This window comes from Rissa tridactyla, chromosome 3 (assembly GCF_028500815.1).
Source record: "Rissa tridactyla isolate bRisTri1 chromosome 3, bRisTri1.patW.cur.20221130, whole genome shotgun sequence".
Taxonomy (NCBI): domain Eukaryota; kingdom Metazoa; phylum Chordata; class Aves; order Charadriiformes; family Laridae; genus Rissa; species Rissa tridactyla.
Window position 1 is genome coordinate 22,113,213 of NC_071468.1, and position 23,865 is coordinate 22,137,077.

Consider the following 23,865-nt stretch of genomic DNA (forward strand, 5'->3'; position numbering starts at 1 on the left):
ATCCATACTGACTTCAACTGAGCTCTGGCAGTAACAGACCTAATTCTCTGGCTGTACTGAAACATGTGTGTGTGCTGAAGACAAATGAGCACTGAGAAGCCACTGAGAACGCCACTGAGAAGCACCAGAGCTTCATAACATGGGCCACTTCAATGGCCTTGCAGTGGTAAGTGTCGTATTCTGTCTAATTTTAGAACATGTTCCCTTCCTTCTTATTAGGTTAGGTGTTCATGTACAGAAAGTAATCTGCTGTTTCATGGCTTAGTTTATTAATAGAAAGATTGTGAAAGTGCACATAAGCAGGTTACTGAGCTGGTAGGATTGCTGGGTTGTGGTAATTGTAAAATAGATTACCTCTCTCAACTGCTAATGGAAATGTGTTATGGTACAGAGCTGGAATCTCACAGGTTTTCTAGGGACATGTGGTGTGACAGATGCCAGCACTGGCCAATGGCAAGGGGGATGTGGGGGCTCAGCACAGACCTCTCTGCTGTACGCTGCTTGGTACTTGCAGCGCAAGTCCCTTCACCTGGGAGCCCTGGATGCAACAGAAGCTCTTGCTCTTTGTGAAACTCCTTGGCCTGAAAATCCTGCACTCTTAAAACATAACCATTACTGATGACACAATCCCAGTGTAAAGAAGGGTTAGTCAGCCAAATACTGACTTTCTGAACTGTGGGTGCCACACTAAAAAAAGTATATAGAAGCATAGAAATCAGTGTAGAAGAAGACAAAATGAGGGAGCTCTTTTGGATTAGGGAAGGAATCCTTCCCTGTTTTGGTGGCAACCTGCATATAAATCCTTAGTCTGCTGTTTCTTTAACTTACTGGAGCTGCCAAACAACTTTCTGAGACCGCAGTGGCACTCCTTCACTATAGGTAAGTCAGGTTGGGATTCATGTTACCGTTACTGTATATGTATTGGGGCAATTTCACAGTTAGAGCTTCCTCTGTGAGCCAGTTCAGGGAACAGCCTCGGTTATTAGCTGACCTAAATGACACACCCACTCTCAGTAGCATATGCAGTGGTTGCAGGTAGTGTAATGCAAGACAGGGATCTTGACTAGACCTGCAAGTAAAAACAAGACCTCAGGGCTGTCAGAAACCATGCGACTATCTGCTCTAAATGAAAGGCATCATTCTTTGTCACCTTGTGCAATGCAACCATAAAGACAGGCATACATGTCTCCTAAGGGGAAGGTGATAGAAGAAGCGTATGGCAAGTGTCAGTTGTGTTGCTTGGTACACTGGTAATGACGAGAAGAAGAACCTGCAGATAATAGGAAACAGTATCTATATCAGAAGGCTAGGATTTGGGCTTCAGGCTGTGGAAAGTGGTTGAACTTAATAATTTAGTTCAACCTGTAACCTGGATCAGAATGGCACCTCTGTGGTTCAGTTATAAACCTGTGTACACAGTACACTGTACTAAGCCGCATATCCACAACACGTGTATGAAAAAACTACATTCTGGCTTGTTGTACAGTTTTTCTGAAGAATCAAAGAGTTCATTCTGGCACACACAGCCTTTTTTTCCCCCTCCTGACCACATCAAGAGCATTCCTAGCATTTTCCCTAGGAGGTTACAATCATTTCAATCATAACTTGAATAAAAAATGTTGGCATTTGTCAACACATTTATAAAATCTTCACCTGGAATCTCTCTTTTCTGGCTAATCAAAACCACCTGACTGCAGAAAAGCATTAATTGCAATAAAAGTGCTGGCAATGCAGCATACAAACAGCAGATTTGATCTTGAAAACTGTGCCCCTACCACAGCTTTACTACTTTGGCCTTTGTATGCTAAATAGCTAAACACAGTTGACTCCATGAGGTTGCCCTTTCTGCTGGAGAGCTGCGAGGAGACAGGGTGTGAAGGGGGCTGCCAACATTCTCCGTCCCTCTGTGGGAGTAAAGGAGAAGGAGCAGGGAATGAAAATGGGAAAAAATGAGCTGGAAGGGAAAAAAGATGATGTGTGGAAGTTGCCCCAACACACAGTGGGAGATAATGGCATTCGTTTGAAGAGTGCCACTCCACACCTGCTAAGAACAGGAAGCTTCTGCTTGTTCTGTATTCCAAGAAATACAAACATATTGAATCAGGCACTGATAACGGTGATGTCGGTGTGTATAATTGTGTTACCCTATTCTATCATCCTAAGAGCAACTGCTGAAAGTTGTCACAGAGTATTTTTTTTTGGAAACAGAATCACCTTTGGAGAGACTTTCATACATTTCCAGTGCCAAATGCCAAAGATACGTTGCCCCTCTTCATGTAAACGCACAGATCACACCTCAGCGAATTCTGAATTAAGCCCTTTTGCTAATTGCTAATTTATCAGCTGTGACACCTTAATTTCTGAAGAAGCAGAATAGGAATCCTTGGGTGGGGGCTTGTTATTGCAGCAACGTTCAGAGGAGATGTTAATGGAGAGGTGCAGAGATGTTTTATTAACTCATAGTAACAGCTGCACCAGGAAGGTTTCACTAACTTCCTTCAACCACAGAAAACCACAAAAACATTTCAAGTTGAGACGGCTAAAGTCAGTGAAGAGATTTAGGCCTATCATCAAAGCTAACAGCTGGAAGCCCTCAGATACAGTCAGTTTCTAATGCGTTGGTGAGATATGATAAGGCAGGAGGAACTCAGGAGGAGTTTTCTGCTGTCATTTAAACTAAAAACACAGGAAAAATCCAGGCAGCAGAATGTGATTTGGGACAATAGTTACTTCCTGAGACGTGTGCTGTGTGGAGCCCCTGCCCATAGTGACCTGACCTGCTCTTCCTGAACTGGTAAGTGCCTGAGAAGGGCTACAGAAGCGAGGCCGTGTTTCAAAAGGATTTGTGGTAGCAAGCACAAGTTTTGTGCCCACCTAATCCCACCCAAAGTGAACTGCACTTCAGAGGTAACTTCCGAGCAGTGGAAAAGTGTCAGATTGTCCAGCACTCATGGTCACGCAGGGAAATATGAAAGGGGCTCTGAATACAGCACTGGGTCTTTTAGGGGGGATTGCAATGCCAGTGGACCATGAGATTTGCAGTGCAGAACATGCCCAGCCCCGTTCCATTCTCTCACCTTCCATCCTGCATGGAAGAAAAAAACAACATCATATCAGTCCACCTGTATCTGGCAACACATAACCCAAACACCTGCATGCCAGGCACAGCTGGATCTTTGCTACTATTGACCCAGCACAGTGCAAACTGTGTACTGATTCTTTGATCAAGGTGGTTTGGGAGAAGGGAGCACTGGAGAATAAATTGCTGCAAAATTCAGAAGCTGTGTTTTCCCTGGCTGCCTTCATTTCCCCCCTCTCTTTAAAATTCTCCTTACTTTTTAACAATGCTTGCTTTGGGCATGTGCTTATGGTGAACCTGGTGAATTTGTTTTGTTTGTTAAAAGAAGACGTGTACCCGCCAGCCAGATTTTCTTCTGATGGAATAAAATCAGATCAATCTCTTCTAGATAAAGAAGAGTCTTTGGAAGTGGAGTGTGATTAAGAGTAACAGGAATATATTCCTGCACTGACAAACAAGTCATACATAGTGAAATCTGAGGGAACTGGAGAAAGGCAACAGAGCAGTGAAAGCGTGCAAAGGAAGAGGGTCCATCAGTGGAGCCTCAGAGGTGAGAATATAGATGAAAAAGTAGCTGGACACAGGAAAAGGCAAAAAAATCAGTGAAATGGGATGTGACTATCAGTGCAGTAAAGATATGGATGAAGAGTGATAGGCCATAATGCAGGGCTTCTGAAGGAAAGAAAATGACAATAACGAAAAGAGAAAAGTACACAGAGGCTTGTAAACTAAAGCCTATCATGACATGGCATGAAAAGGATATTCTGAGGAAGCAGTCAGACTAACGACCTTCCGAGGTCCCTCCGCCTTAAATGGCTCTGTGGAAGCAAGCAAGCCTACAAGCAATTAATACATTAGTGGATTATTACCATAATATTTGTGCTTTGGTAACACTTGGAAGCTTCATGGCATCAAGCACAACTGTTGCAGGGTGCAGCATATGCAGATATGCTTATGCCCTGTGCAGAACATATACCTATGTAATTCTTCTTACCGCTTTTTTTTTTCTTCTACTTTCTCTCACCAAGTTTGAAAGATATTAATATCTTTGGTTGTTTGTGATACTGTAGTGGAAGAAACAGACAATGACCAAAATAGTAGAAAGTGTGTTCCTAAACCAAAGTAATCCTAAAGCAAAGTAATCAACTTTCCCTTAAGTAAGAAATTCAGTGGGCAGTTTTCCAGAGTGTCAGGGACAAAATTGTCCCAGTCAGCGGAAAAAATTTCAAATTTCAGCAAGGTGTCACATAAATAGAGTAGCTAGATGTTTAAGCGTGAACCTACCTAGCCATTTCATTTAGCTATTTAAACAAGAAAACCTGTTTCTGAAAGTCTGTCCCCTTGTGGTTCTTGAGCATTGGCTTATCTGAAAAAAAAGTCCCTTGAAACAAAATTAATGTGTGATCAGATCTGGACAGTACAAAAAAATCCCACAAAACTCCCGACAAACGAACCTTGCTAGGGTTCTATTTCTTCTGCAGTAGAAAAAGGTACAGTAAACTCTTAATTCCCTCAGTCTTACTGAGAGATTGCTTTTGTTGTACAGGAAAAAGTGATTGGCATTGATTTTGTAGTATCGTATTTGCACACATCTCTCTGGCATGTGGAGATGTGCCATGCGGACCTTTTGCCTGTGGAAAACCCAGGCTCCTGGTCCTCTATATCAGGCTCCTCTCTGTAGTTACCCTAAATTGTAGTGGGGTGGCTACTGAACAATCACAGCTCTGTTCAGGGCACTGAACATAGATCTCGCCCTGCAGCCTGAGCTCCTAACTTTCCGTGCATGGAAGATCTTCCTAACAGCTAATAGTTAGCAGTGTGTTTGCGGATTCTGTAGTAACAAAAGCCCTATTCCCAATTCAGACCTATTCAGCTCACAGTTGAACTACATTGCAACTTTATGTCTGCTTTTCTAGTCTTTTTTGAGTGGTGTCTATAACTGTTCTTTCCTAGAAACAAAAATCAGAGAACTCCTATGAGAAAAGGCTCAGGCTTCTTGAAATTCATTTGGGAGCTTTGAGATGCTTAAGACTTCAGCATTCCCAAAGATTAACAGCTATTTCTGTGGTTTTCAGCATACTTTCACGGCAACAGGAACTGAATCATCTAGAAAGTGACCAGCCAAAAAATCGAGAGCATGGTGCAAAGGTCCCTAAAATATCTGATGTTGAGAGTAGTTGCTTGGATTTTCTGGCATCACTTAAATAAGATGGTTGTCATTACGGTCTCCTTCTACTGTGATGTTAGGTGGCTGCCTTTCACATGGGCTGTACCAACTCACCTTGTTTGGAATCCCAAGATACTTGGCAATCTGTTTAGATCCCCTATTGCGATATTAGAGTATATGATAATCTAAAAATTTGTGCAGCTTGTTTTAAAGTAAGTTTCTAGACTCTGTGTGTGTGAAAGAAAAGCTTCAAAACGTGGCGCAGGTATTCCCAAGAGGCTCAGAAACCATCAGGCAAAGGAAAAGAATCACAGGGCTTTGTATGTGGTCACATATTTTCTAAGTTAAACACACATGAAGTTCCCCTCCTTCTCTTTCCTCTTGCTCCTGCTTGCTCTCTCCAGATCACTTCATATTCAGCTGATGTATCTGTTAGTTTATTTGCCTTTCCAGCACACATCACTCACAAGCATTCTGGAGGTTCCTGTCAGAGAAACGAGAACTACCAAACACGTTATTGACGTTGCTTATCACCTGAAAAGGACAACCAGGGAATGTTCTGTGGTCATTTGGACATTATGCACTGGGAGCTGAATTTGTCTTTGTTCCAATTACCAACAGTACTAAAATACTACTTTCTGAGAGCTGAAGAACAAAATACTGCCCTTGGAAACACGCATCTGTCTAAATCTTGAAGCCTTTCTCCTTGCATCCAATTCTGGAGGAATATTTTTAGCTGTTGAATTTAGCCCTTCAGAACGTCTTGTGGTTTCTTCCAGGACGGAGCTCAATAAATTACTCTCTTCACAAAAAAACGCAGTGTGGTTCACTGGTTCGGATCTCCTGCAGGGTTCAGAAGCTCAGAGCATGAAAGACCATCTCAGTGTCCATCTTCCCATACACAAGGAGCAATGGTTTCCACGGGTGGGGTCTAGGCCATGAATGCTCAGAAGGGTCCATGCCAGTACTGTGCTCTGCAGCTGCTTTAGAGCAGAGGAGCTGATGTTTGAGCAGAGGAGCTGATGTTTATGTCCCTCATGTCTCCAACACCCCTGTTTGGACTCTGGCAGAAGCCAGTCCCAAGAAGAGCACGTACGTTTGCACACACACCTGCCGCCCTCCCCGCCCCCGCACACACACGCACCAGGGGCATCCAAGCTTGTGAACATTTTTCTCTGCTGCCTTAATTAAATCAATATTGTTTATTACGTGGGTATGTTTTCTTTCTTTCAACACCTCTGTTTTTAGGTTATAATCCCTTTATATCTTCATTGTTTTTTAGTAATTGGACAAAGTGTTTCCCAACTTAACTTTTTAGCGAATGGCAGGAATCCCAGCAACCATGTAACGGGGCCAGGATTTCAGTATTTCCAGAGCCACACATTTGTCCAGGATATTTATGTCAGATTTAGCTTGGTTAGTAGAAGCAGAATTTTAAGAGTGGAAAAAAAAAGATTTCTTTTTTTTTTTTTTTAAAGCATAGATTTAGTTCTTATAAATCTGGGATTTATACCTCAGCAGTTATGGGGTTGTCTCTGTAGCTAGGAGCTTAGGCTGAGGCTCTGGTACTGGAACCTTGGCTACAGCTGGTGGGTCTGGCCGCGGCAGTGGGATTCCTCTTACACGGTGGTAGCAGTTCAGTGTCAAACCCACCTCCCCAATATTCCCGGTGTTGGAACGATGTCTGAACAAAGTGTAACAAGCCCCCCCAAACCTGTAAGGGCTGTCACCCAGCCTTCACACTGCTGTGGCTTCAGCTACCTCTACAGCATCTGGGTAGGAAAAAGGGGGTTACTTGGATCACCCTTTATATTTGACCCCAAGGAAAAAACGAATCAAACCCATGTAATAATCTTTTTGCATCCTTTTATTTGGGGATGGGCAAACAGTTTGTAGAGATGAGTGGCTTCCAACTAGATTTGAAATGGCGGCTTTACAATCACTTGGTAAGCAGGCCTCCTATGTGTCTTTGCAGGTACCATTGCATGGAGGCTAACGTGTAAATCCTGCAAGTTTCTGACAACCTGTGCTGCTCACGAACACTAACAGGACTTGAAACCGGCTTCATAGGATCAGGCCCAAAAAGTTTCCAGTATGGCCCTCTTAGCAGCATCCGTAAGTATACATGCAGTAAGCGTGCGCACTCAAATCCTTGCTGCCCCTTTGTAGTTTTGCCAAAATTCATCCTTTGTATAAAATGAGGTATATTTTGCTGATATTTCTTACACGCATCTATAATACCCGTGCATTTGGCTGATTCTCAGTGAAACTGTACCTGCAAGACTACATACAATTTTACATTATTGACTTTTGTACTTGTTAGGATCACCTACCATGACAATTAAAAATACTTCTGCCTTGCCAAGAGGGAGCTCTGGGTGCATTCATAGTCAACCTGCAAAACACAGCCTGCGTTAAATGTGGTTTTTGTATGTGAAGTTCTTGCAGGATCAGCCTTTAGGTGTATATCCAGCTTTGCCCATACAATTTTCTAGACAGTAAATGTATTTGCAGAGTTCTTTATATCCTTTTTATCAAGAATAAATATTGCTGAGATGCATGTATTCCTGGTATCAAAATAATGATCAACTGCAAGAAGGTAAGGTTTTCACTCATAAAATGAAATCGCAAAGGAGAAAACGGTGTTCAAATTCAGACTAAGATTGTATCTGAGGAACTGATGGACTTGAGAAGGATTCAGAGCTTCAAGGATGGGTACACGTCCAGGTAGCATCCTGACCCTGTGTTGCACTGAGACAGTGCTGTTTGCCAGCTCCCCTCCCACATCATGCTTTCCAAGAAGAAAATCCTGGGTGTGCAGGCTGTAAAGGAGTTGGGGTAAGCTCTGGTCAGAGACCCAAGCTGGGCAATTTGGGATCAATGACCTATGCACTATTTCTTCTTTGGAGGAAAAGCATACAGAACGGGTACGGAGTGCAGTCCCTGCTCAATCGGGTCATAGGTTTTGAAATGAGAGACTTGACATCATCTGGGTGCTTAAATCCTCCTGATACATAGGTCTGTCTCTCCCTGACTTTCTGACTTTTTGGCTTTACGTTTCCCCTGGCATCTTGAGGTGCTTCTCTGCTCCTGTTCACAACTTTTCCAGTCTCAAGAGGGTGGCACAGCTTTGCACTATGCTTATGCCTTCACCTGAAGAGGATCCTCAAAACAGACACTTTAGCTAAGGTCTTTGGGAAGCTTGCGCTGCTCACAAAATGCTTATGGAAAGTACTATTTTTAATGCGGCAACAGGAAAACTCCCCTCCCTTGCTTTCATATTTGCTTTCTTATTTCATTTTTCAATAATGTGATAGGGATAACATTAATGCAAGAAGTTCAGTTTTAATTCTCTCAGTCTCCCCTCATCACACTGCTTCTGAGGGCATCTTACTGACCAGGCCAAGCTGGACACAAGTCCTTCATCTTGTCCCGAAGCAGTGTTAATGTGACAATATTTCACTAGACCAGCATGACAGCGTGATTTTGTGACTTGAGGTGATCAGAAAGGAGGATGGAGCCATGGATTTTTTTCTGGGTTCCAGGGACTTTTAATGTATTTTACATCAAACAAGTATTAAATAAAAGGCAGAAATCATCCAAGAGAGATTGATGAGTAGTTTTAGGCGGCTGTTAACTCAGTGTATTGACATTGAACAGATCACTACCTAAAGTACTTCAGTTTCTGATCCCGTTTTGTTTAGCTTGCCCTGTGTTGAAAGCTGCCATGTATTGCCCATCACATGGGAATTCTGTTATGGAGGCCATAAACATAAAACATATCACATCTCCTAGATTTTAAATACTTACTCCTTTTATTAGATGTATCCCTTAATCCCTTCTGCCCAGCTTTGACAAAATCTGTATTATTGGCATATCTTTTGGTAGGGACATTATTTCTAGTAGCGATATCTAAAACATTCAAAGCCTTAGCTGTTGTAAACTTGCGGAGTAGCAGTGGCATGAGAAGCAGGCCATGGAGATAAAGGGAGAAGTAAGTAGATTAAGCAAGAGGCTTTGAGCTTAGCCCTACTTCTAGCTGTCCTCCTACCTTGCTTAATTTCCTTGAGGAAGACTATTTCTTTCTGGACTTTGCTTTACTCATCTGTTAAAGACGATAAGACTTGCTTTACAGGGGTGTTGTGAGGCTGAATGAGCATTTACTGGAAGCCTTCCACTCCAAAAATGTTGAAAGGGGACATGAACTGTTTGCCATAGAGATTAAGACAAAACTGTCATATTCCATTTCCATCTCTCTCCCCTTCATGTTCTTGCTCATCTTTTATTCTGATTCAGGCTCCACAGGAAGTTAGTATACTTGTTTAGACAGAAGAAAACTAACATAAATAATATTTATTATAATATAATATATAAATATATATATAATATATAATATTAACATAAATAATGCAAATAACACCTGCTGGATTTCTGAGTTGAACTGGCTTACTGGGCAGTTAAAGTGTGGCAGCAAAGGCAATAGGTGGGACTCCACAGCTAGAAGCCAGAGTGGGGAGAGGAATGAGTTGGGGGCCTTCCCTATGTTATTTAACCTCATCCTGGCTAAAAGATATTAGACCCAGTCCAAATATAGCAAAAAGATAATTTCAGACTTGCCTCCTGTGTATTTCTTCCAACTTTGTCTGCCGTGTCTTGCTATTTGACAACTCTCGTAGAGAGACACCACATTAGAAAAATCAAGTGTTGTGCTGGAAAATAAGAATAGATGTGTAGACTACCAGACAAATGAAATAATCTTTTCTCACTACTCAATACTGGTAAAAGCCCAATGCCATGTTTCAAGACAGACGAACCAGACAAAGTGGAAAGAAAGACAAGGAAAATATTTTAGAGGTCTAGAACTATGAATTAAGAGGAAACTTTGGAAGAATTGGGTTGGATAACCTAAAGACCTTATAACAATCTCCAAAGATGCAAAAGGCAAAAAGAAAAGGAACAATCTGTCCCCATGTCTACTGTGGATAGGACAGAAAATTGACTAAATTTGCAGGAAAAATATTTAGGTTAGAGATTAAGGAGAAGACTTTAATGGTGAAGACAGTTGAGTCTGTGGGCATGTTACTCAAGGACACCATGGATTTTCTTCATTTAAATGTGTTAAAGAACAGGTTAGACTACCACTTCTCATTTGCAATGCATCACAAATAGAACATGCAGAAACGGCAGACAATGTTGTATTGATGCTTAGAACTGATACCTCCTTGCTTTGTATTTCATCTTCCACTCTCTTGTTCTTTTATTCTAGTGGACCCAGAGATCAGTTAAACATTCATTTTTTTTGGCATTATTCTTTTTAGATGGGTTGAAAGAAATTATTCTCCCAGCGAATAATTTACAGAATTGCAGAATCATACAACACATCAAGCTGGAAGAGCCCTCAGGAGATTTGTAGTCCAACCTCCTGCTCACAGAAAGTCAGGGTCAGGTATTAGGTCAGACCAGGGCTTCATCCAGCTGAAAACCTTCAAGGATGAAGACTGCACAACCTCTCTGGGCAATCTGTTCTGCATGTTGAATGTCCTCATGGACGGTTTATTGAAGTCTTTCTTCTGGTGGCCCTAACACTGGATGCACTGTTCTATATGGTGCCTTAGAAGGGCTGAGTAGAAGGAAATAACCCCTTCCCACAGTAACTGGCTGCGATACTGTTGATAAAGCCCAGGATGCTGGCCTGTCTTTGCTGCCAGGGCACCCTGCTTGTGCTCTGCCAAGACTCCCATCCCCCTTTCAGCACAGCTGCTTCACATCTAGTCCCTAGCCTGTACTTCCGCAAGGGTCTCATTCTTCTGTGGTGTGGGACCCTGCATATGCTCTCCTTGAATTTCATAAAGCTCACATTGGCCCGTTCCTCCAGCCCATTTCTGTCCTTCTGTATGGTAGCCCTGCCCTCAAGCGTATCAACTATTCTCCCCACTTTAGTATCATCTGCAGGCTTCATGAGGGTGCTCTCCATCACCCGCTCCGGGTCATTGTCAGAGATATTAAACACAATACAGCTTCCAAACAATATATTCCTTCTAATCTCCTATAATCAGGACCACTTTGTAGTCAGTACATTTATTTTCAGTAAGAATAGATGCCAGTTAAGAAGTGTCTATGGTACTCCATGCAGGTGGCAGCTGTGGAAAAGTAAGAACCTTTTACTACTTAACCAGCTGTACTGAAACTATAGAAAAATGGCTGACCAAAGTAATCAACCTCCATGGTGGCCTGGTAAATAGAATACATACTCTGAATTGCCTCTACACTGTGCATTATTCTTTCTTGTCATATTACTTACTTACCATTGCCAATTAGGAGGTAGTTTTCTTATATTACATCACTAAAAAATGCACTGCTTGGTCAATTATCCCTGGGTGAACTAAAATACGATAGCTGATAGCCCACATTTTTATGTTGTGACATTTATTCAATCTTGTGTGCATGTGTCTGTAAGCACACTGTGGTGGAAAGCCTTTAATGAGAACAGTTTGTTGATCCTCTGAATCCTGCATGTACTTGCTTGTTCTTATTAAGTAGGCATTCTGGTCTACAGAAACAATCGAAACCACCTGTATTTCCTTTGAACCAGAGCCTTGCTTTCGACTGAGCATCCTAATGTTGTAATACCTCATCATACGCACAGTAGGAAAAAGCTCTTACACATTTCACTCCCTCTGTGTTGTATCCAGTGAAAATCTGCCAGGCACGTAATCATGCATGTGTCATTATGAGAAAGCAAAACCGATTTAGTCAGTCTTTATTTATTTTTAAATGAGGTGCTCGAAATGTGAGGCAGGGCCTGGACAAGGGGCAAAGAGCAGTGTGGCCCTGTGAGTGACCTGTGGAACTCCACGCTGGCCTGTATGTCCCCTCAGCACGGGCCAGCCCTGGTCAGAAGTATATGAGGCTCTGGAAAGCCATACTGAGCTGGGGCAGCATTCATACTGGTTAGCCCTGGTGAAAGGCTAAACCTTGTCAGACTTGGGTTGAGTTTCTCAGCATCAAGGCTGCTCTGAAGCAAAAATGTGCCCTGACAAGTCTGAGTTTCCAGTGACTGTTGTTGAGCCTCAAGGCGTTTCCAGGATCTTGGGACACTCAGTGCCAAACAGGGGATTACCGACTGTCCCATGGGAGCTCTAAGGTACCAGGGAAGGAAGGTGTAATGCTTCAGCCATGGACTCTGCCTACTGAATAGATCCCACAGGTTTTCTGTCTTGGTCCTCCCTGCCCTAAAAAATGTATTTAAAAGGACATTTTCAATCTCATTTCAAAGGCATAAAGAAAGCATTTTACTTCTCCCTGTCAGAGCAGTCCAAAAGGAATATATGTAATGTGTTGGGACTAGAGATAATAAATATTTGTATCCTTAGAAGTTATAAGCCATGCTTATTGGCAGTGATGAGTTTTAGAAGACAATGCAAGTAAGTAATGACTAAAATACAGATGGATCAATTCAGAGATTGTATAAAAAAATTGGGCTTGATTCTGGCCTCATTCTCAGTTTACGCTAGCATGCCATGACAGCCTGAAGTAAAAACAGCAGTGTTTTAATAGTGCTAATGAGGTGCCCTTGCCCTTGTTACTCACACAGTGGGTTGTGGAAGTGCAAGACAGTTTAGATACCAGTTTCGTTCTTCTGCACATTCATTACGGAGTTTTTTCCAAATTAGTTTTCATCTTTTAACTCTCAGGCACCAGCAGAGTTCTGTGTTGTCTTGTTTTCTAGTACACAAGGGAATGACTTAGTTTCGTGGAAAAAGCTCTCTGCGGAGTCAGTCAGATAAGATGTAAAAAAATAATTAGGTTCTTAAATACAACTGAAAAACATGTTCTGAACTATTCTGTGCTTGATTCTCTCTCAACTATTTAAAACATCTCTTTATGCGCAGCTTCTGGCAAAAATGATAATGACAGCAGATTCAAAATCTCTCTCCTGCTTCTTACTGATACGTGTGTGCACGTAAGAATAGCTCTACTACTGTGTTACACCTTGAATAATCATTTACGCTGAAGCACAAATGACTAGATGTGCTAGAAGTTTTCACCTGTTCAAGTTGTTGGAGTTTTCTGATACAGCTGTACATTGTTCTCCCTTTCAACAGGTGTGACTACAAGACCCAGAGACAGAATCCTCAGTAGTAGGATTGTTGTTTTATTCCAGTTCACTGGCATGGTTGAGGGTAAAAAGAGGTAATGAGCTTCATGTACTTTTAATTTGCATAATACAGAGTTTTTCTGTTTCTCGTTACTCAGCCTCCTTAATTATGACTAGATTGACCTCTACTTAGTCTTTGACCTGTGATTCCTAACGTCTCTAACCTTTTTTGTTCTCAGTGTTTAGCTCTGTTATCATGACTCTGAATTCATCTGGGCTGCACTGGCAGCTCTGGGTGATGATGGTGGTAGTGGTGTCATTGATTAGCTGCAGGCTTCTCTACCCTGAACTCAGCTAATAAGAATTTCTCATTTTTAGCAGATGTCTCTGCTCCTTTGCCAGATGGGGAGTTTTCAGACTAGTGTGAAAGTCTAGAAACTTGCCACTTAGTCCACCACCTGGGGAGCTTCTCTGATCATGTGAAAGCAGTTCACCAGAGCGAAATTTTATGAAATCCTATTTTCAGTGTTCTTTTTCTTTATAGAAGCGGTCCCGTTACTACATAGTACCTAGATGATGTACTGACCCCTGTGCAGTCCAGGCTTCTGATCCTGATTAGTTTAGACAAGGGGACCCAATGCAGCCATTTGCCTTCCTTGGGGACTTGTTCAGTTCCTTGCCCTCGAGACAGATTTACCTATAACCTGGAATTTCAGTCCTTCAGTTCTCACTGCTGAAAAAATGAGGGTCATGACACCTAACAGAGGAACTGGATGTAGAAACCCATTAAAGTTACCCTCAGACAATGCAGTAAGAGCAACTGGGGAGATGCCCAAGAAAAGAATCTCTGGGAAAATACAGGCCAGAGAGGCAGAAAAGCCACGCCAACCCTCCATTTCAACTTGATGTTTCCTCCAGCGGTCTTTGCTCATTCTTATTCAGAGAGGATTGGATTTAAGCACAAACTTTGAATGAAATAAAAAAAAAAAAGGAATATATCAAATCCATAACAAATCCTGAACTTATACAGATAAACAGCTCTATTGTCAGCTCGGTCAAAGCCAGAGCCCGCAGAAATAAAAGAGAGGCTACTATTGCCGTGAGGCAAATAAAGCTGCAGGGAAGTGGTGGTATTGCCACAAATACAGAAATCAGGCACAGAGAGGAGGTCTGGATTTAGGTATTGCTGAACACCTTCTATGGTTGAGACTATTTAACCCTTTATGCTGTCAAGTCTCCAGGTGAATTGTTAGAGGCTTGTCTTCTCTCCTTTCCGAGAAAAAGAAATCCAGCTTGGAGGTCTTCTACATGCTGTATCAAATTTAGTTCAAAGGATGAGACAAAATGAGTACGTAATTTAGAGGGCCACATGACCAAACTAAGATATGCATAATGTAGACATTTAAAGTTAAGGGAGACTCATCCTGCCTTAGAATTCGAGATAACATGTTGCTTTCCAGAATGTTTGTGAGAAGATCAGACATAGGGATTCCTAAATCAGCATAAGCAAATAAAGAAAGAACATGTGGTACATACATCAAAGTACAATACGGTGGGCTTTTACTTAATTTTTAAATAGTCTTCTAGGCAAAAACAGGCAGTGTGCTGAAAAAATGACCTGACATAAGGATTCTTCCATTTTACAAGCCCACTTAAAGTTTCCATCTTTATAGTGTACTTTAAAAGAAGTAATCCTAATCCCTACAATCTTGACCTCAAATTACATTTTAGTGTTTTCTCCATAGCAAAAGAGATGTGATGCAGATGACTTTACTTCATGTAAACCCTGATGTCAAATTATGTTCCATTGCTACACGCATGGCATTATTGCACACTAACTTTGGAAAATGTACAATACTTCTTTTAGTGAAAATCTCTCTTCTTGAAAAAACATCTGAAATCTGAGATAGGAAACCAGATAGGCCAAGAACCCCTTTATTTTCCGGAAATCTCACAGTGCGTATATATTGGGCTAGATCTTCAGACAACGTAAGAGTGGCAAAACTGAGATACAGCCTCCTCAATCAGAATATCTAGACCATTATATTTTCTTTTTTTTTGTGATTAAGAGCACTGGATTACTACTCAGTAAATGTGAGTTCATCTGTGAATTCTGCTGCAAGCACTGTGCAGCCATGGACAAAGCAGAGTTGCCTTTGCTTCCATACACAAAATGTAGCCAGCGTACTTCCCTGGCTCACCTGGGCACCCCTGGGTGTGTTGCTACAGCGGCAGGATCAGTATGGGCATCCAGAAAGATTACACATATCTGGTTAAGGGTTGATATTTTTATTTTCTGGCATCTTAAAGATCTTTGTTTTGTAGATTTCAATTTCGTCTAGGAGTGCTTTAATACAAAAACCCAGGAACTCCTGGGTATCTGGATGGAAAGAAACATCTTGAAAATTAATGTCTTTTTTTTTTTTTTTTTTGAGGCAAAAAGTTCTAATGATGGAAAACACCAAACTTCGGTCAAATAAGAAAAATAACCTCTTTGAGGCAAGCCTCTTTCCCATAAATTGAAACCTCTGAATGAAGTGCCTGCCAAAGAATGCTCTCTTCCTGGAACACAGGGAGCAGAAAGCCAGCAACTTGCTTTGAATGTGTTGAACCAAATTTTACAGCTATATCTGACTTCTAGACTGACCCTGAGCCTGCTTTTTTTCTTTTGCTCACAAATACTACTACTGCTTCTTCCAATTCATTGATATATTCCTTAAGGATTGCACATAAACTTGTAGATTTCTGGAAGAAAATATCTTGAATATGAAGCGGATCATAAAGCTACCAAAACCCTAATAATACTCCCTGCCCATTCTTGTGGTATGAAAATATAACTAATGTTAGTCCAGTGAACAGCAAGTAAGACTCTGGAGGGCTCTCTGGGAGTCTGTTTTGGCTACAGTATTACTTTTCCCTGTTTAACTTTGTAAACCTGTAATTGGCAATAAAAGAGACCACACTTTTGCTTTTTTAACTAATATTTATTTAAACCTTACCATAAGGTGCACATAGTGGTTTCTTTTGTTTCCAGCAGGATAGAATTCATAAGCAGAGACCAATTTATCATTTAAAAATTTATTTTGTATTTTTAACCTAAGATGTCCATCTTCACAATGTATTTTTAACAGACCTGGCCGGCTTTTTTTCAGAGTCTTTGAGTGTTCTCTTGTACATGCAGGCTACTGTGTGGAACCTCATACTAGAAATAGAGACCCCTTTGGATAAAGACAGAGGACCCGTTCTCATGGTGTGTATCCGTGTTAGAGTCACCTAGGCAAAGCTGCCTGATCCTGATTATGCTGCCACAAATCTGGAGTTACTTAATATGATTGTTTCAAATGCGCAGCTACTTCCACACAAATATAGACCGAGTAGGGCATAGACCAATAGTTTGGATCAATGTATCTGTATATTCTGATCATGCATGTTTTTAGGGTGGGTGTTTTCCCTTTGAGGTTAACAGGGATTTTGCCTTTAATTTTTAGAGAAGTGGCAAGAAGATAGATCTTTTAAGGTAAATTTAATAGAAAAGCAGATACTGAATTGAAAAGACAAACGGTAAATATTTTTGTACAGAAGTACACAAAATTTGTAGTGAAAGCGAAAGCTTTTAACATTTCAAGTAATCTGTTTTTTGTTGGACAATGATCTTGTCTGCCTGCTTCAGTTTTAGTAAAAATGTATTTTAGGTTTGCAGGTGTCTTAAGTGTTCATGGAAAATAATTTTCACTTAATCCACCCATCCAAGATGCCTGATCTTATTATTATTATGAATCTTACCTAGCGTGCAAGGCTGATGTGTAAGCAGAAAATGGACCAGAAACCAGGAGGCTAGCCCAGGCAGAGTACCATGGTGTACTCACTATGTTCTCTACACACTTTCTGAAACACCCTCTACTGTTTGCTTTCCAAGTCAGGACACTAGGCTAGATGCAATTTTATCTTGACCCCGTTACAAGTGTTCTTATGTTTCATGTTACGAAGTGAAGAACATCTGGAAATAAAAGCTTTGTCTTGAGGCCGGGCTGAGATTCTTGGTTGCCTTTTAAAAAGAATATCGTGTTGATTGTTTTCATCATATAAATATGAACAACAGGAAAAATCTGTCAGGTTTGATGAGATGTTCTTTCATAACAGATATAAAGTTTTTCTCAGCTCTGATTTCAGACTTTAATAGTGAAATCAGCTGTTGAGTTCATTTGTTTTGTTTTATTTATCACAGCAGATTATCTCTTCAGATAATATTTCACAAGACCCAAGGGAAAAGCAGTGATGGATTTGTCTGTCGAATTCATCAACTAAAACTTAAGCACAGGCTCATTTGATGTGTTACAAGTGTCATTTAGGAGACTTGGACCATCAATGTAGCAGAAACCCAAGGGAGCATAATAACTGCCGCCTTAGCTGGCAATGACACTTGGGGACACAACTAAGCACTTCCAGAGGCGAAATATGAGGTTAGCATGTGAAGAAGAGCCAAGGCACCCTGGCTGAGCAGGCTCGCACTAGCTGTGGGTAGCACACTGCGAAAGGCGTGTAACATATGTGCCATTGCATTACATAATGGCAAGTGCTTTGGTTTACACGCAGAATATTACTGCACTCTGTAATCATCCCCTTCTTGTCTGAGTTCAGTAACAGCTTTGAACTTGCTGATTGCTTTGCCAGGATTAAGTAAGAGAGAAAAGAAGGCATTAAAGAGTGACTCTGTCATTAATGGTGTTAAGCAGCTTTCCCAGTTGTGGGAGGCTGACATTCCCCCAACATCTGGAGATTGCCCCTCATATCTGCTGTTTGCTGACTTTCCTCCACTGTAGCAGCATTTCCACAGCTCCTTGGCACAGCAGGTGCCCAAAGTGGGAGACTACCTCTCTTCTTGTTGTGTCCCACTGGTTTTCTGCCTGATGCCCCCAGCCCAGCACAGGAGGGATGGGGCAGAGAGAAAGGGTCTACTGGCACAAATCCTGTGGCTGCGAGCCCTGAGGCAGTGAGCATGCAAGGGCTGGTGGTGCTCAGGCCAGTGCTGGCTCAGAGGTCTGTCCTCCAAGACACTGCATGTGCAACAGGCAGTGCATCACCTCTGCCATCAAGAGACAGCATAGGAGTGTGCCCCTTGGCTCTTTGGAGTGGATTCAGGAGGCAATTTTCTGTCATTTTTGAAGCAAGTGCATGTGCAACATAGATAAAGGTATTTAGGATTTATTTGATACCTTATGATACAAACAAAGTGATACAAGCAGGCTGTAGTTGTGTAAGGGACTCATCCCTTGTCCCACTACATGTGTGACCAACAAAATCTTCATGTGATCTAGCACAACAAGGGAAAAACCTATGTGCCTGGAAATGCTGAGAGGGGCAGGACCCCCGAGGGGCAACAGGCAAGGTGGTCCCACTGCTCTGCCAGAGAAGGAGCAGAGGTGGATCCCAAAGTAACCTAGGAAGAGCCAACATCTCCTGCTAGCTCAGCTTGCTGCAGCCCTTGCTCCTGTCCACGTGAGCATAGACTCAGCTGGGGGGCTGCACCAGGATGGCAAACCCTTGTGTCAGACAAAGCAAAGAGAGGTGGAAGAAGCTAGAAGGGCACAGACTTGTGCCTTCTGGGAGCATGTGTGGGTAGAGGACTTCCCACCCTGGCAGGCTCTTTCTGTTGAAATTTTCACCAGTTTCATGAAGTGCAGGACCAGGTTTCTGAGAAGCAGCTGCCTGGTAGCTGAAGCACTTTTTTGTGTCCCCCAGCATTTTTGTGTCTCTGCTATGATTCTCCTTATCTTCTGACTTCAATGTACAAATATAACTTCTCTTTCTCTTGGGGTTTCCCAACTTGCAGTTTTTAATTAATGTCTGCCTCTTCAACTAACATAGTCCTCTTTCCAACTCTTTAAATGATATCTTAGGGAATTTCAGTGTTTTGGACAAGATCTTTTTCATACTGTTTATCTGTCTTTTCTATTTCTTCGCTTGCGTGCCATTCTCTTCTATTTATTTTAGCTTTCCTCAGGCACCATAATTTTGGTATAACTGATATTCAGTAGTTTTCTGATCCAAGGCTTTAAGTCATCTTTTACTCCATGGGATTAGCCCTGCATGAAACCACACAGTCCTGGATTAGACATTAAGAATATGGATCATGTTTTAAAAATTCATTTATGCAACTATTGGATAAAATTAGACTCATACAAGCTGTTTTTGTCACAAACCTGTGAAACTTCTTTAGACCTTCCTCCCTCAACCAAAGATGTTGGTGTGCAGGGCGTGAAGTACCCGCAATACTACAATGGGAAAAACTGCGTTTTGTGGTTGGTTAGTAACATGTAGTTTTGCAAGTGGATTATGAGGTTGGTTATCAGCACGTTATATTATTAACAGCACTGAGAAGTATCAGAGTAATTTGAATTAAGTTTTATTGGTGTCATACTTCTGCACAGACAATAAATTTCTGGGCTCAAGTGTTGGGTATCATCTGTCCCATGAGGACCCCAGACCATAAGTCACAGACATCTAGACAGCATCCTCATGGAAGAGGTAGACTCTGCTGGCATGTAGTGGAGCCTGTGTAGGACATGAAAGTGGTTCCAGATTAAAGGATGAGAAATGCATTTTCCTGAGAAATGATAATTCATGGCCAAGGAACATGGAGACAGCAATTAGAAAGGGCCATAATTTTACAATCTGTGCTGTCAATTATAATTCACAGCATGTTTCACAATGTCACACCCATAAATGAACTCAGGGGTTCTTGCTAAATTGTAATCTCTGTTTGGAGCTACTGTCATGTGGGCTTCCTTGGACAAAGAGAGGTTGTGAAAGAGGTTCAGCTACAAGAGAAATTGTGCAGTCAAGTGGTCTAAGCTCAGAACTGTGTCAAAAGCCCCTCTCTCAATGGCTTCTTCAGTTGCGAGTTGATGTTCGCTGGGATCCGTGGCCATGTCAGCTGCACAACCTCCACAGTGTTGCTTCTTTCTGATCCAGGGCTGTTCTAGAATGGGCCTATTCAGGACGTTTTTTACTTTAAATTAAATGTGTATGTTGAATTCAGTGGTTATAAAATGTGTCTGAATCACAGTCCTGGAGACTAAAATCCTCTGCCTTTCCACAGAACTGCTCCAGTTCTCCCACAGTGCCCTACAGAGGTGCAATACTCCAAACCCAGAAGGAAAAACACTAGGGAAGTTGAATGGTGCGGTGTGTATGTCTGGTTAATCATCATTTACATCCTTTATGAGATTGCCAGCAGAGAAGCACTTTAATACCACTCCTGGTATCTTGCTTATTTCATTTATGTACTTATTCACTGCACAGGAAATGAGATCACTGAACTTATACTTAAGTCATCAAGAGCATTCGGTGATAGCCATTGTCAGCCCCATTTCAACATCTTTCAAAGCTCATCTTGGAATATGACAAGAAACAGTTATGGAAAGAAGCACTGACTTTGGTTCCACTCAAGTGCAATCTGTTTGCGTAGCTGTTGCTTAAACAGGGTGTCTCCTAAGGGTCTCCCACTTTCAAACCAGTAGAGAGAATAAACTTTAAATGGTTTTAATTTTTAAGATACTATTTAGAAGAAGCGGTCAAGGACACTTAGGTCCCATTTTCTTCTTTGCACTGTGAAAATTGGTCACAAAATCGCCCCCACCTTTTCTGCTCAGCTTTCAATGCTTTATATCTTTATCCATACAGAAATGGTGTGAAAATGGACTGCTGTTGAAGGAAAGATGGTGTACAGTTGCACAACGGTACTGCCCCTCTTCCTATTCTATTCTGAATCTTATATTTTCCATATCTGTGAATTACAATCCTTGGCTTATAGGGGTAGTAATTTATTGATGTGGAAAGCAGAAAGAATGGTATAAATCTGACAGGCTGTCTTAATTTTTAAGGAAATACAAGCTACACAGAACCAAGAAATAAGTAATACATGCTAATAGGATGATTAGAAAAGCCAGTAAGAATAGAAGTAAGGAATATCTGAAAAATGACTGGAATTTAGCGTTCACTTGGCAAAGTTTATTTCATACAAAATTCCCTCATTAAGAGTCTCAGCTTCAAAACTGAAAGGTAAACAACTTTTCTGTCCCTATAATGCCTCCTGTGACATGAATTACATGTTTAACTGATTACAATTTAATAAGAAGGAGTGGAGATACTAATTAATGTTTACTTAATATTTGACTATTAATTTTATATAATGGTAATTTGTGGAGTATGGCCTTGTGATGTATCTTTTTCAGTGAATATTAAAATCTATAGACCTTACTCTCTTATTTGCACCACTGTAAGTAGGATTACTTCCTGATTTGTGTCACTGACAGAGAAATGTAATGCTAGTGGTTCTTGCCATGCCATGAGGCACGGTTTCCCTAAGTTAGGGTGAGCAGTGTTGGATTCACTGTCTCTCTTCAATGGAAAGTGAAATAACTCTGCCATGCAATATAGCATGAAGCAAGCCAATCTCCATGGAAATCAAAGTGAATCATTGGAATGGCAAGGGGATAGATGCATTTCAGTGTGTTAAAAAATCACCTAACGACACTTGGCTGGCAAAGAATAACGTTAGATCAGCTGCCTGAAAGACTGCACTGAAAGACTTCAGTGGGCGATCTTTAATAAAGAAAGGGTAGAAGCTTGGATAGAATTTACTGGTTTTTATTCTACAAAGCCACTCAGAAGTCTCTTTAAACTCAACACAGATAAACAATACTGAAGTCCATGTATTTTACTAAGAACTCAGTGGACTTGTTTGATTTGGTACATATGTGCATTAGAAATTTGTTTTCCTTAGTATAGTTTAAAAACATCTAGTGGCATTAAACTTAAGTAGCAGTGTCTCTTCCTGGTACACACATACATAGGAACGGGAAATGGCTGTTCATGTCTATACCAATGAACCAAAGAGGTTTGTGACTTTCTTCTGATTTTTTTGTCCCAAAAGTCTGATTCCCAAAACTTGTTATCATGGGCCACCGTCAGACTTGGCAAATTTCACTCTGATTTTTTCTTTCATGAATTCTTTCAAGTTTAGAAAATTTCTGAGGGGAATCAGCAGCTATAGCTGAGTGTGATCCCCCTTTGTCCATGTCAAAAGATAGCTAAACCAAATTATAGACCACAAAACCCATAAATTTCCCTGAACATTCATATTTTCCTTGGTGCCTTCATTTCCTATCTTCTCTGTTGAAGTTACAAGACCTTTGGGGCACCAATGGCTTGATTTTCTGCTTGCAAAACATGGAGCACACCTGCAGTGCTAAAAGAAAAGACATGCAGGAGAGGAAAGTGATATGTGGAAGTCTTTCCAATATGTAAGCACTCCAATTCATACTGCAGCATTCAAAAATGATCCCACTGTATGGATGAATAATTTATCACATCTGAGTTTCAGTCATTTACAAGACTTACAAGAATATCCAGATTTATAATCATCCCAGTGTTCTGGAGGAATTCCAGTTTAAATAATTATATTGTACCGATACCCTCCAGTTTTCTGATTTCAGCTGACGTACTCATTTTGACTTCCTTTGTCAATATGCTGTTAAGCCTTTTTCAAGGACCATCCAAGAAGTAGCAGACTTTCCGTGGTATATAGAAGAATTCCTTTGTTTACAATGTATAGCTAGCTAGTTCTTTAAGATCTGATGAGAAGAATAGGCCTTTAAAAAAAAAAAAATTAATAAAACATTTGGTCATGGGTGCAAACAGTTATTGACCTCTGATGAGAGCAGGACTGTTTTTTAACCATATTCCAAACTGAAACAGTAAAAGCATTGCAGTGAAGTCCCAAATTACACTTTTCTGAAATGTTAAAATTAGAATCTGACAATAAGACAATATTTTTTCTTATATTTCCATTATGTTTTAGCTACAGTGTATCATCTTCGGTGTAAACACAAAGATCAAAAATGAGACGACACTTGGGACTCTCTACAAAAGCAACAGAGGTGCCAGAACAATACAGGAGTGGAGCCTTGCCAGACCAGGGAAAAGGTTTGGGTTTGTTTTTTTTCTGCTTTTTCGTTCAGTAACTATTGTGGCTTGCTAGAAAAAAGCAGTTTATGCAGGATTTGGAGTTTCTCAAGAGCTTCCTGCTTTCCCTAGTCACCAGGACTTTGCATCAGTGAATGCAGAAGGCTTCTGTAAACCATGCTCTGCTGCAGAGCTGCTGAGGGTCTGTTAGTACTCTATGGCTAAATGAACTGGAGAACAAAGTGGGAGCAAAAAAGGACAATCCAACCCTTCGATACTTTAGCTCCTCAGCATAATTCATAAACAGTATACGCACCAAATATTTCTGTGAATATATACTGACGAATGAGCAATTCAACGAGCTGATCCATTTCTCGTCGTCTTTTTCCATACTGCAGTGGGGAGTTTCTCTCCTCTCCTGCCTTCTGGGATGGATTTGCCATTATACGCTTGAATGCATGTATGTAACGTTGCGGCATTGACACCTTTTTGCCCTTTTCCTCCTTCACTAATGGGTAAATGATTTTTCTGCTGCTCTCATTAGAATAGGAACAG

The 23,865-nt window shown here is 41.2% G+C and overlaps 1 long non-coding RNA gene across 1 annotated transcript; it reads left to right on the plus strand.

Moving 5' to 3' along the window:
• On the plus strand, window positions 1-23,299 carry LOC128907563 (uncharacterized). Its single transcript, XR_008465655.1, has 4 exons — window positions 1-166; window positions 7,222-7,361; window positions 13,352-13,439; window positions 23,207-23,299. It is a non-coding gene; the product is annotated as an uncharacterized LOC128907563 (long non-coding RNA).
• Window positions 23,300-23,865: the final 566 nt, after the last annotated feature.